The sequence below is a fragment of the Pelobates fuscus genome, chromosome 4 (genome assembly GCF_036172605.1).
Source record: "Pelobates fuscus isolate aPelFus1 chromosome 4, aPelFus1.pri, whole genome shotgun sequence".
Lineage (NCBI taxonomy): Eukaryota > Metazoa > Chordata > Amphibia > Anura > Pelobatidae > Pelobates > Pelobates fuscus.
In genome coordinates this window covers 226120587-226132709 of record NC_086320.1, presented here as the reverse complement: position 1 = coordinate 226132709, position 12123 = coordinate 226120587, and the positions used below count along the sequence as shown (strand labels likewise).

The 12123-nt window shown below is 45.6% G+C and overlaps 1 protein-coding gene across 2 annotated transcripts in view; it reads right to left on the bottom strand.

Moving 5' to 3' along the window:
• COL15A1 (collagen type XV alpha 1 chain) overlaps window positions 1–12123 on the bottom strand; it is a 353153-nt gene that overhangs the window by 90890 nt on the left and 250140 nt on the right. The window lies entirely within an intron of this gene.

The window sequence follows — 12123 nt, the reverse complement described above, 5'->3', positions numbered from 1 at the left end:
GTGCGTTTCAGGGCCTGCCAGGGCACAGTGTCACACCAGTGCAACTCATATCTGGTGTAACAGTAGTGTGCATTAAAAAAAAACTAAAATTTGACTGTGAAATAATAGCAGTCAGTTTCCTTCACACGTGTGCGTTTCAGGGCCTGCCAGGGCACAGTGTCACACCAGTGCAACTCATATCTGGTGTAACCGTAGTGTACATTAAAAAAAAAAACTAAAATTTGACTGTGAAATAATAGCAGTCAGTTTCCTTCACAAGTGTGCGTTTCAGGGACTGCCAGGGCACAGTGTCACACCAGTGCAACTCATATCTGGTGTAACAGTAGTGTACATTAAAAAAAAACTAGAAATTTGACTGTGAAATAATAGCAATCAGTTTCCTTCACACGTGTGCGTTTCAGGGCCTGCCAGGGCACAGTGTCACACCAGTGCAACTCATATCTGGTGTAACAGTAGTGTACATTAAAAAGAAACTAGAAATTTGACTGTGAAATAATAGCAGTCAGTTTCCTTCACACGTGTGCATTTCAGGGTCTGCCAGGGCACAGTGTCACACCAGTGCAACTCATATCTGGTGTAACAGTAGTGTACATTTAAAAAACAACAACACTTTTTTGACTGTGAAATAATAGCAGTCAGTTTCCTTCACACGTGTGCGTTTCAGGGCCTGCCAGGGCACAGTGTCACACCAGTGCAACTCATATCTGGTGTAACCGTAGTGTACATTAAAAAAAACCTAAAATTTGACTGTGAAATAATAGCAGTCAGTTTCCTTCACAAGTGTGCGTTTCAGGGACTGCGAGGGCACAGTGTCACACCAGTGCAACTCATATCTGGTGTAACAGTAGTGTACATAAAAAAAACAAAAACTTTTTTGACTGTGAAATAATAGCAGTCAGTTTCCTTCACACATGTGCATTTCAGAGCCTGCCAGGGCACAGTGTCACACCAGTGCAACTCATATCTGGCGTAACAGTAGTGTACATTTAAAAAAAACAACACTTCTTTTACTCTGAAATAATAGCAGTCAGTTTCCTTCACGCGTGTGCGTTTCAGGGCCGGCCAAGGCACAGTGTCACACGAATGAAACTCATATCTGGTGTAACAGTAGTGTACATTAAAAAGAAACTAGAAATTTGACTGTGAAATAATAGCAGTCAGTTTCCTTCACACGTGTGCATTTCAGGGTTTGCCAGGGCACAGTGTCACACCAGTGCAACTCATATCTGGTGTAACAGTAGTGTACATTAAAAAAAAAACTAGAAATTTGATTGTGAAATAATAGCAGTCAGTTTCCTTCACACGTGTGCGTTTCAGGGTCTGCAAGGGCACAGTGTCACACCAGTGCAACTCATATCTGGTGTAAAAGTAGTGTACATTTAAAAAAAACAACACCTTTTTGACTGTGAAATAATAGCAGTCAGTTTCCTTCACACGTGTGCGTTTCAGGGCCTGCCAGGGCACAGTGTCACACCAGTGCAACTCATATCTGGTGTAACCGTAGTGTACATTAAAAAAAACTAGAAATTTGACTGTGAAATAATAGCAGCCAGTTTCCTTCACACGTGTGCGTTTCAGGGCCTGCCAGGGCACAGTGTCACACCAGTGCAACTCATATCTGGTGTAACAGTAGTGTACATTTAAAAAAACAACACTTTTTTGACTGTAAAATAATAGCAGTCAGTTTCCTTCACACGTGTGCGTTTCAGGGCCTGCCAGGGCACAGTGTCACACCAGTGCAACTCATATCTGGTGTAACAGTAGTGTACATAAAAAAAACCTAGAAATTTGACTGTGAAATAATAGCAGTCAGTTTCCTTCACACGTGTGCGTTTCAGGGCCTGCCAGGGCACAGTGTCACACCAGTGCAACTCATATCTGGTGTAACAGTAGTTTACATAAAAAAAAAAAAAACACTTTTTTGACTGTGAAATAATAGCAGTCAGTTTCCTTCACACGTGTGCGTTTCAGGGCCGGCCAGGGCACAGTGTCACACCAGTGAAACTCATATCTGGTGTAACAGTAGTGTACATTAAAATAAAAACTAGAAATTTGGCTGTGAAATAATTGCAGTCAGTTTCCTTCACGGGTGTGCGTTTCAGGGCCTGCCAGGGCACAGTGTCACACCAGTGCAACTCATATCTGGTGTAACAGTAGTGTACATAAAAAAAAAAACTAGAAATTTGACTGTGAAATAATAGCAGTCAGTTTCCTTCACACGTGTGCGTTTCAGGGCCTGCCAGGGCACAGTGTCACACCAGTGCAACTCATATCTGGTGTAACAGTAGTGTACACTAAAAAAAACAACACTTTTTTGACTGTAAAATAATAGCAGTCAGTTTCCATCACACGTGTGTGTTTCAGGGCCTGCCAGGGCACAGTGTCAAACCAGGGCAACTCATATCTGGTGTAACAGTAGTGTACATTTAAAAAAACAAAACTTTTTTGACTGTAAAATAATAGCAGTCAGTTTCCATCACACGTGTGTGTTTCAGGGCCTGCCAGGGCACAGTGTCACACCAGTGCAACTCATATCTGGTGTAACAGTAGTGTACATTAAAAAAAAACTAGAAATTGGACTGTGAAATAATAGCAGTGAGTTTCCTTCACACGTGTGCGTTTCAGGGCCTGCTATGGCACAGTGTCACACCAGTGCAACTCATATCTGGTGTAACAGTAGTGTACATTAAAAAGAAACTAGAAATTTGACTGTGAAATAATAGCAGTCAGTTTCCTTCACACGTGTGCGTTTCAGGGCCGGCCAGGGCACAGTGTCACACCAGTGAAACTCATATCTGGTGTAACAGTAGTGTACATTAAAATAAAAACTAGAAATTTGGCTGTGAAATAATTGCAGTCAGTTTCCTTCACGGGTGTGCGTTTCAGGGCCTGCCAGGGCACAGTGTCACACCAGTGCAACTCATATCTGGTGTAACAGTAGTGTACATAAAAAAAAAAACTAGAAATTTGACTGTGAAATAATAGCAGTCAGTTTCCTTCACACGTGTGCGTTTCAGGGCCTGCCAGGGCACAGTGTCACACCAGTGCAACTGATATCTGGTGTAACAGTAGTGTACACTAAAAAAAACAACACTTTTTTGACTGTAAAATAATAGCAGTCAGTTTCCATCACACGTGTGTGTTTCAGGGCCTGCCAGGGCACAGTGTCAAACCAGGGCAACTCATATCTGGTGTAACAGTAGTGTACATTTAAAAAAACAAAACTTTTTTGACTGTAAAATAATAGCAGTCAGTTTCCATCACACGTGTGTGTTTCAGGGCCTGCCAGGGCACAGTGTCACACCAGTGCAACTCATATCTGGTGTAACAGTAGTGTACATTAAAAAAAAACTAGAAATTGGACTGTGAAATAATAGCAGTGAGTTTCCTTCACACGTGTGCGTTTCAGGGCCTGCTAGGGCACAGTGTCACACCAGTGCAACTCATATCTGGTGTAACAGTAGTGTACATTAAAAAGAAACTAGAAATTTGACTGTGAAATAATAGCAGTCAGTTTCCTTCACACGTGTGCATTTCAGGGTCTGCCAGGGCACAGTGTCTCACACCAGTGCAACTCATATCTGGTGTAACAGTAGTGTACATTAAAAAAAAAACTAGAAATTTGACTGTGAAATAATAGCAGTCAGTTTCCTTCACACGTGTGCGTTTCAGGGTCTGCCAGGGCACAGTGTCACACCAGTGCAACTCATATCTGGTGTAACAGTAGTGTACATTTAAAAAAAACAACACTTTTTTGACTGTGAAATAAGAGCAGTCAGTTTCCTTCACACGTGTGCGTTTCAGGGCCTGCCAGGGCACAGTGTCACACCAGTGCAACTCATATCTGGTGTAACAGTAGTGTACATTACAAAAAACCTAAAATTTGACTGTGAAATAATAGCAATCAGTTTCCTTCACAAGTGTGCGTTTCAGGGCCTGCCAGGGCACAGTGTCACACCAGTGCAACTCATATCTGGTGTAACAGTAGTGTACATGAAAAAAAAATAGAAATATGACTGTGAAATAATAGCAGTCAGTTTCCTTCACACGTGTGCGTTTCAGGGCCTGCCAGGGCACAGTGTCACACCAGTGCAACTCATATCAAGTGTAACAGTAGTGTACATTACAAAAAACCTAAAATTTTACTGTGAAATAATAGCAATCAGTTTCCTTCACAAGTGTGCGTTTCAGGGCCTGCCAGGGCACAGTGTCACACCAGTGCAACTTATATCTGGTGTAACAGTAGTGTACATGAAAAAAAATATAGAAACATGACTGTGAAATAATAGCAGTCAGTTTCCTTCACACGTGTGCGTTTCAGGGCCTGCCAGGGCACAGTGTCACACCAGTGCAACTCATATCTGGTGTAACATTTAAAAAAAACAACACTTTTTTGACTGTGAAATAATAGCAGTCAGTTTCCTTCATGCGTGTGTGTTTCAGGGCCTGCCAGGGCACAGTGTCACACCAGTGCAACTCATATCTGGTGTAACAGTAGTATACATTAAACAAAAACAAGAAATTTGACTGTTAAATTATAGCAGTCAGTTTCCTTCACAAGTGTGCGTTTCAGGGCCTGCCAGGGCACAGTGCCACACCAGTGCAACTCATATCTGGTGTAACAGTAGTATACATTAAACAAAAACTAGAAATTTGACTGTGAAATAATAGCAGTAAGTTTCCTTCACACATGTGCGTTTCAGGGCCTGCCAGGGCACAGTGTCACACCAGTGCAACTCATATCTGGTGTAACAGTAGTGTACATTTAAAAAAAAAAAAAAAACTAGAAATTTGACTGTGAAATAATAGCAGTCAGTTTCCTTCACACGTGTGCGTTTCAGGGCCTGCCAGGGCACAGTGTAACACCAGTGCAACTCATATCTGGTGTAACAGTAGTGTACATTTAAAAAAAAAAAAAAACAGATTGAATAGCAGTTAGTTGTCTGCAAGCGTGTGTGTCAGGCCTACAGCGTCTACTCTGCCAACTTCTGCCAGTGCACAGTGCCACTCATATCTGTTGTCACAGTAGCTTGCACGCATAGTACCACTAATCGAAAAACAAAAGACAGGCAGAGGCAGGCCACCCCGCAGGGGCCGTCGTGGTCGTGGTGCTGTGATTACCTTTGGCCCTAGAATAATGCCCAGTGTTCAGAGGCCACGTACCCTGAACTTGAAAAGTTCTGAGGACATAGTTGACTGGCTAACACAGGACACCCAATCTTCTACAGCTTCCGCTCGGAACCTTGACGCACCATCCTCCTCCAGCTTAGCTTCGGGCACCTCTCAAGTTACCACTCTCCCGCCTGCCGCCACCACCAACACTAGCACCACAGCCGCTTCACTTGATCTGTCAGAGGAGTTATTTACACATCAGTTGGAAGAAATGAGTGATGCGCAACCATTATTGCCAGAGGATGTAGATAACAGGGATATGTCTCAGTCAGGCAGCATTACACACATGGGCGTACGGTGTGATGATGATGATGTTGTACCCGCTGCTGCTTCCTTTGCTGAGTCGTCAGATACAAGTGAAGCGGTTGATGATGACGATGCGTCCGTGGATGTCACGTGGGTGCCCGCTAGAACAGAAGAAGAACAGGGGGAAAGTTCAGATGGGGAGACAGAGAGGAGGAGGAGACGAGTTGGAAGAATGGGGAGGTCGTCGCAAGGAGCTAGTGGCACAGTCAGACAGCATGCATCGGCACCCGGGGTCAGCCCGACAGCACGCCAATCAACGCATGCTGTGTCCAGCCCCAGAATGCCGTCATTGCAGAGCTCAGCAGTGTGGCATTTTTTTTGTGTGCCTGCCTCTGACAACAGCGATGCCATTTGCAACCTGTGCCAAAATAAACTAAGTCGTGGGAAGTCCAACACCCACCTAGGTACAACTGCTCTGCGAAGACACATTATCGCACATCACAAACGCCTATGGGATCAACACATGAGTACAAGCAGCACACAAACTCAAAGCCGCCATCCTCCTCCTGGTCCAGCATCTTCAGCCACGTCAACCACTGCTGTCCACCTTGCCCCCTCTCAACCATCCGCCACTCTGTCTCTCGCCTTGAGCAGTTCCTGCTCATCTGCCCACAGTCAGGTGTCTCTCAAGGACGTGTTTGAGCGTAAGAAGCCAATGTCACAAAGTCACCCCCTTGCCGGGCATCTGACAGCTGGCTTGTCTGGATTCTTAGCCCGCCAGCTTTTACCATACAAGCTGGTGGAGTCTGAGGCGTTCAAAAAATTTGTGGCTATTGGGATACCGCAGTGGAAGGTACCCGGCCGAAATTTCTTTGCACAAAAGGCAATCCCCAACCTGTACTCGATTGTGCAAAAGGAAGTAATGGCATGTCTGGCACACAGTGTTGGGGCAAGGGTCCATCTGACCACTGATACCAGGTCTGCAAAGCATGGTCAGGGCAGGTATATCACCTACACTGCGCATTGGGTAAACCTGCTGACGGCTACCAAGCATGGAATGCGTGGCTCTGCAGAGGAGTTGGTGACACCGCCACGACTTGCAGGCAGGCCTGCTGCCACCTACTCTACTCCTCCTACTCCATCCTCTTCCATAACCTCCTCGGCTGAGTCCTCTTCTGCTGCTGCGTCTTGCTCCAACGGCACCCCCCAGCTCCCCAGGTACTATTCCACATCCTGGATACGGCAGTGTCACGCCGTCTTGGGGTTGACTTGCCTGAAAGCAGAGAGTCACACCGGACAAGCACTCCTGTCCACCCTGAACGCACAGGTGGATCAGTGGCTGACTCCGCACCAACTTGAGATCGGCAAAGTGGTTTGTGACAACGGAAGAAGCTTGTTGGCGGCATTGAATTTGTGCAAGTTGACACATGTGCCGTTATTTAATTGTCATTAGTCTGTCACATTCCGTATGAGCATTCTTCTTATTAAAGTCCTATGCCATAACCCCTCCCTCATCCAAATTATTACGAGCAAACAGGTAGACACATTAGGTACGCTATTTTACTTATTTAACCCCTTAAGGACCAAACTTCTGGAATAAAAGGGAATCATGACATGTCACACATGCCATGTGTCCTTAAGGGGTTAAATATAGTTCCAAAACATCATACATACATATGTTACAATTACTTTATTCCATCTCTAGATTCCACACTACACTCATTACGCAAGTTTCGTGCATTTACTAAACGATACGAAGTTCGTGGGTTCCCAGACTTGCTCATTGCATAAGTTATGTACCATACCCACGACTAGGATTTCAATGCCCTTTATCATTTGAGTAGTGCATAAGGTATGTAGAAGGAGTTCCAATGACAGGGCAAATAGGACAGGAGAAATGGAACAGCCCTGTCCTATTTTATGCAGAAGGAAGGGGGGTGGGGAGAGGAAGTAGCAAATTCACTGTAGAGGTGGAATAGGGTACAACCAAAGCGTCATATTTTGTGGGAAACCGAATTTGTAAAGAGTAGCGAAAAGAAAAGGCCAAAGTAAACAGTCAAATGCCTTTTTGGCATCCAGGGAGAAGAATAGTGTGGGTATGTGGCAGTGGTGAACTATCCATAGGAGGTCGAATGTGGCGTCTTGTGTTTTCACTAGCCTGTTGAAAGCGAAAAAGGAGGAAAAGGAGGAAACCGACTTGGTCTGGGTGTATAAGTTATGGGAGGTAGGGATTTAGTCTGTCTGCTATGAGTTTCGGGAACAATTTTACCACATTGAGAAGTGAAAAAGGTCAGAAATGTCCAGGTTCTATGAGGGTCTTACGAGGTTTGGGGAGGTTTAGTGAAGCCCTGAAAAACCGTCTGGTCTCTAAATTTACCTGTCACAGCACTCTGATTGGTGTCATTTTACACAGCGTGGGAAAGTTTTTCCATGCTGTGTAATTTGACTCATAACTCTCTGATTTGTTGTTTGATAGCAACCAATCAGAGTTTTGCTATGAATCAAATTACACAGCATGGGGAAATTCCAGAGAACTTTCCCACGCTGTGTAAAATGACAGAGCACTCTGATTGGTTGGATTTCAAGCCTTTCCGCACCCTGCAGAGCTCAGTCTGCACGGTGCCCTCGCTAGGTGAAGATGGGTTATTTTTTTAGCGTCATTTTTTTTTTTTTACGCACTCTGGTTTTTTATTTTATTTTAAAAGTCCGAAGGATATTATGGACTTTTATTTGGCCTTTTTGAGGCTGAAAAAATACGATTTTAGAAAAAAGAAGACATCAAATGTTAAGTAATTTTTTTTATTTACAGGGAGTTTTATTGTTCCCCCCTCACTTTTTTAGGGTGAGGGGGGTAGAAAGGGGTTTATTATTTTTTTTGGGTGGGGGGAGTGACTAGGGGCTTGGGGACCCCTAGTCACCTGGGGAGTGGTTAACATTTTCATTTAGGGCCACCACCCGCCGCTCATGGGGAGAGGCCAGGGGGGTGGATAATAGGTCCCCCCCTTATTGTTATTTAGGGCCCCCAGCCACCGCTCATGGGTGGGGGTCGGGTGGGAGGACAATAGGTCCCCCCATTATTTTTATTTAGGACCTCCATCCACTGCTAAGGGTTGGGGGCAGGAAGGAGGACAATAGGTCCCCCCATTTTCATTTAGGGTGCCCACGCGACGCTCATGGGGAGGGGCAGGGGGGTGGATAATAGGTTCCCCCCTTATTGTTATTTAGGGCCCCCACCCACCACTCAGAGGTGGGGGCTGGGGGGAGGACAATAGGTCTCCCCCTACATTTTCATTTATGGCCCCCCACCCACCGCTCATGAGTGGGGGCCGGGAGGCAGACAATAGGCCCCCCTTATTGTTATTTAGGGCCCTCAACTGCCGCTCAGGGGTGGGGGCCAGTGGGAGGCCAATAGGACCCCCCCTTATTGTTATTCAGGGCCCCCACCTGCCGCTCAGGGGTGGGGGCCGGGGGGGAGGACAATAGGTTTGCACGCACATTTTCAATTATGGTCCCCCACCTGCCGCTCAGGGGTGGGGGCCGGGGGGGAGGACAATAGGTTCGCACCCACATTTTCATTTATGGTCCCCCACCCACTGCTCATGGGTGGGGGCTGGGTGGGATGACAATAGGTTTCCCCCATTTTTATTTAGGGCACCCATCTGCCGCTCAGGGGTGAGGGCCGGGGGGAGGACAATAGGTACCCCCCCTTATTTTTATTCAGGGCAATAGGTCCCATGTTCAGCTTTATAGCCCCCAATCGCGCAGCACAGGTGGGGGCTCGGAAGGGGAGACACTAGGGTTTTGTTTTTTTACTACATTGAACAGTCACAGGCTGCTCACTGTTTACTAGACATGCCCCTACTTGCGATATGGTGAGTAGGGGAAGAATTTACTAATACTAAGTAATCTTTACTTAGTTTTAGTAAATTTGTCTGAAAGACCAATTTAGGTCTTTCAGACATTTGGTAGATAGCTCCCTGATACCATGGATCTTGCAGCTGCGGCACGAATAGGATCGGAGTTTCATTCATTCAAATGTAATTCCGATATGTACAAAGTCCCGATTTGTGTCTTAACACGAATGGAGAAACTGTAAGAATTGTGGGAAAATTGCTTTGATCACCGGAAACGAAGCACACTTTACTCCTCTGCTGGTCATAGCTGGTCAGGCGTAGGAAACCTCCCTACTTTGTCCCTACTTTGTCTTATGTTTTAAAGAAAACTAGAGCAGACAGGAAAAAATGAAGAACAGATCCTGACAGAGGGAGAGAAGAGGAATCTATTAAAGTAAGGTAAGTTCGGTATGACAGTGCCGCTTTAAGTGAACAGTTAGTGAACAGGTTGAGGCGATGATATTATAGTTGCGAGTCAATTTGCCATAAGGAAGTGATTCATATTACGAAACAGTTGTATTGGCGATAATCGAGTGCAACAAAAAAAGGGGAAAAGATGTAACCATAACATAAAATTTAGAGTGTGTAGTACACAGGTGTGGTAGTCTTTCCCCCTCTCTGCAGCCCAGGGGTCCTTAGATGGTTGTAGGGGTCCTGTATTGTTTCCAGACAGGGTCTGAGTTAAGGATCCTATCCGGGGATCTTCTCGTTTAATAGGAACATTCTGTCCTGGGGGTGAGGATGGTTCAGTAACTGGAGTGGTGCATCTTGGCGCCTTGTGTATCCCTGTGGATACCTGAAGGGAGGAGTTTTAATGGGAGTTCGGGAAAGTCTGGCGTAAGGAAGCGTTATGGTTTTCAGGGTTAATGGACAAGAAAAGGATGCTTGCAGGCCCTGTAAATAGGGGGAGTGGAAGTGCTTTTTTTTTTAGTAAGTGCCGGGGTGTAATTAAGTTTTAAGCCCTGGTTTGCTGAAGTAGGAGCATAGAGGTCTGAGTGGGAGGCCCCTAGGAGTTTGAGAAAATGGGAAAGTTTGTGGGTGTGGTAATTTGATTTTTTTGTGGGACACAAATGTGTGGGTATACCATGTTGTAGTAGCACATTACATTGTATTTAGATATTCAAGTTTAAAACATAATGACTTTTAGATAGTAAAATAAAATGTGAAAATCAGCTATGAAAACTATGAACTTGTTAACAATCATACAATTCAGAGTTACATACAGAAACGGTACCATGATGGGGGGAAATATTATCGGCCTTATTGTACTGCGGTCTGAAGGTCTAGTTTCAGCCAGTGTGTTCTTACAGGGTGGGTTAAGGCCTTGTGTGGCCCTGGGATGGTGCGGCATATTAACCAGTGGGGTTCTCAAGTAGGGGATAGATGTGTAAACTGGGGAGGTAATGGTTAGCATCATGGTCTGGGGGGGCATCAGAAATCCCTGTTGAAGTCTGTCCCTTTTACCCATTATGTAAAGAAGTGGGGTAATGGATTCCCATGTGGGGTATTACGTAGAAATAAGGTGCTTGTAACACAATAAACCAAAACTAAATTAACAAAAGTCTGAACCCCATAACCTTAGGATGAGGAGCGAGGGGAGTCATTCCAATGGTAAGTCCGTGGTGGTGGGCCAGAGGATTCAGGTGTTTGTTGCTGTGTAGCTTATAGTAGCAGAAGTAGGTATTTTGCGCTGTTGTTGGCCGGGAGGTAAGTGCGATTTCCGTGGTTTGCCGTCTCGTAGGGGTCGCATTCCCGTGGGAGCTACAGCGTGTGGTTCAAGGAGGGTGAGTTCTAGGTGAAGGCCTGCATCTTGTCCACTTGATGGAGGGTGAAGGATTGGTTGTCCTTTAATGGGTCCGAGAATGGGACCACAAGACTCGCTATGTGTCAACTAGGTGTGAGAAAATGTAGATAGTGAGCCAGTGAGTGAAAGGCTGACTAAGTGAACAACTTAGGTAAATAAAGAAGAGTGGTTTAGGAGCGGGATTTGTCTAGCGTTGTCCCCAGGGTGCGTATGTGTTGTCACTTCTGTGGGTCGTGCATGTCCCTGTTAGGCTGCGGATATAGTGTGGTAAGTCAGTCAGGTCAATCGAGTCTGGAATTCCGCAGAGTTTAACGTTGTATCGCCTTTTTTGGTCCTCCATGGCATCCACCCTATCCGTGGTAGTTAGTTGCAGCTTCATAATTTCTGCGATTTGGCTTTCTACCACGGTGAGTCTGGAGTCCTGGGTGCTCGTTGTGGCCTCCAGGAGTGTGATCCGTGAGGTGGCATTTTCAACCGCCGTTTTGAAGTACGCCATGTCTGCTGCGATGTTCGTTCTCAGCTCGGCAAGCATGTCCTTTAGCTGGGCGGCAGTTACCGGCTCGGCCGGGGTTTGCTGTGGGATCGTGGGTCTCTTGGGCACATCGTGGGGTAGCTCCTCTCCTATGTCAAACGGGTTGTCTCCCGATGAGTAAGAGGTCTCGTCTCCCTCCAGCGCCATCTTGTCCCATGCGGCCCTCTGGGCACCCCGTAGGAGTTCGCCGATGTCTCGGTCCGATCACCCTTAGGTTTTTTATTTTTCCGACCCATTCTCCTTCCTACACCACTGATGAAGGGTTTTGTCTACAAAAGTTGCCGTTTTCACCGTATTTATTTGGTGTTTAGGCTAACTTTGCTCGGAGCTCGGGGAAAACGTGTCCGCTCCGTTCCTCAGCTGGCTCCGTGTATGAAAAATGTAATCAAAAACAGAGAACATCTCAAAAATCATCCTTCAAGTTTGAAAGGTTATAGTTTAAAAGGTTTGAAAGGTTTGAAAGGTTTTGCATTGCT